The sequence below is a fragment of the Rhinolophus sinicus genome, chromosome 3 (assembly GCF_057876585.1).
Source record: "Rhinolophus sinicus isolate RSI-liver-muscle chromosome 3, RSI-T2T, whole genome shotgun sequence".
NCBI classification, from domain to species: Eukaryota; Metazoa; Chordata; class Mammalia; order Chiroptera; family Rhinolophidae; genus Rhinolophus; species Rhinolophus sinicus.
Window position 1 is genome coordinate 59,328,206 of NC_142503.1, and position 2,545 is coordinate 59,330,750.

The following is a 2,545-nucleotide window of genomic DNA, read 5'->3' on the forward strand; positions in this document are numbered from 1 at the left end:
TTACAGTGTAGCACAGACCCCTCAGCATTCCTACCTCTAGTAACAAGCTTCTTACACATTACTTTTTACCATCAGTAAATAAGTATATAAATATTAATTGATATTGAGCTGGAGAGGATTTATTAAAACTGGTGTTTTAGGGAAATTATTCTAATGGTAGTGCTTAGGATTGGAGAGAAAGAGAGATGATAAGAAGCACAGTAGGAGTTTCTACCAGTAATACATGTGTTAGATGATAGAACCCTGAAGTAGATGGAAGGTAGAAGGGATGAAAAGTAAGAGACAAGCTTGAGAGATATCGTAAAGATGATGATAGGAAAGGGTCTAAATAACTGAGTGTTTGATTCTGGGTATCTGTGAGAAACATGGGGAAATCAAGCGAGTTGGTTTTGTGATAAGACTGTCTAAGTTGAGGTGGTGACGTAACAATTCTTCCTTTCATTATCAGTGACCCCTTTTATTGTTATTTTTCTACCCTATTTGCACCACAAATATTTACGTTATTAATAGTACAGATAAGAATCCAATCATTTGGAAAAATCAGGCTTACCACATTGAATAATTCCAAGCTAGAACAAAGATTGGCCTGAAATAGGCTTCTGTTGGCTTCTGCAGTTATTCATTCAATAAATATATCACTGAGCACCTACCTTGAGCACGTTTGTCGCATTTAAAGAACAATAAGGGAAAACGGGACAGGAATTGAGTGATCTGGGATGGAGTGATGGAAGCAATCAGAGACATAAGGATGTAGATTGGTACCATCTTATAAAACTATATAGACTTAACTTTTATTTAGAATGAGAAAAAAAAGGTTTTGTGGCAGAGCAGTGATGTGATCCACCTTATGAATTTTAAAAGGTCACTCTGTATACTTGTTGAGAATATACTAGGGAACCAAGGCAGGAGTAGAGAGAGCAGTTAGAATTTGGTTATTGCAATAATTCAGGTGAGATTTGATGGGAGCAGAGACAAAGGTAACAGTGGTAGAGATAGTGAGAAGTACTCGAAATCTGAATTTGAATTAGATTTTGAAAGCAAAACCAATAGGATTTGTTGCAAGTGGGATGTATCAGTTAGGAATTGTATTCAGCAATTAGGAACAGAAACCTACCTGGAGTGTTTACTTGTTAATGTACAATAATTCCAGAAGTAGACCATCCAATAATAGTATGGTAGCTCTCTGCATCTTCTACCCAGCTAAGCTAGACTTTTTAAACAAACTTTTAAGAAGTCCTACACAACATTTTGATTCATAACTCCTAAGCTAGAACTTAGTCACGAAGCCACACTTAACTACAAGGAGTGTCTGGGAAATGAAGTCTTTCAGGTGAGAACATTATGCTCCCCACCCAAAAATCCTGGAGTTGTCTTACTAAGGAAAATAGGAAGAATGGATACTGGTGGTAACCAGCACCCTCTGCCACATGGGTATGAGATAAACTGAGAGGTCAAAAAATGACCTGAGGAAAGAGCTTTTACCTTTTCTATGCCATTAACCCTTTTAGCTCTTGGTGAAACTTATGTCCTACCCCCTCAGAACAATCTTTTAAGTGCATGAAATGAAATACATAAGATTACAAAGGAAGCTAATTATTTTGAAGTATCATCAAAATATTAGAAATTATGTGATAATGATATATGTGCTTCTTCATAATTGTTCCTATAATTCAAAATAAGTATTAAAGATATTTTGAGATCTCTGCAAGAACTATAATGTGATATTAAAATATCTGTGATTTTTATTGGTGACAAAGTCACAGATACCACTAACAATATTGTAGTTTATTGCCTGTAATCATAAATGAAGGAAACATTAATTTTAGTTATAAGTTCATGTTATTATAAGTGGAATTTTTTTCCAATCCAACTTTATAGACTTCTTGACCTGTTGTGACCCCAAAGTTAAGGACCCCTTTCCAAAAGATTTCAGCCTGTGCAACTGGAGGGATATAGATACCATTACTTAGGTTTGAGAGAAAAAAAATCCAAAATCCATTTTTGGAGATGTTAAATTTGAGGTATCTATTTTATTAATTAGAATTAGATTCAGAGAAAGTAAGAAAAATCTAAAATGCCAGTGGGTTAATAGCATCACCACATAAAAGCCTGAGACAGTTTGCCCAGAGTTGGCAAGATGACCCCACATATTCTTTCATTTTGTTGCTCACTGTATGTTTTTCAATTCCTAAATTCCGTCTATAGTTCAAAATGGCTTTTGGACCTCCCGTCAGTATATGCATTTTAAATGCCTAGAACAGAACTCTGGCAACCAATAAATATTTGTTAAATAGAGACAATAGAGGTACAAATGTAGTCATCTTCCTAGAAGTAACAGCTCAAGTTTTAAAAGGAGATTTCTGAGGAAGAGAATAGTGATGAGTGTGCAGACACAGATATATATGTATACATAAAAGCATATACATTTGAGGTATTTCCTTAAAAATCTAATTTTATATATTGAAAGCTTGTGTGTATATACATTCACATGCAACACACACATGCATATAGAAGGACCCACATTTAGAAGGGCTCTGCACTCAGT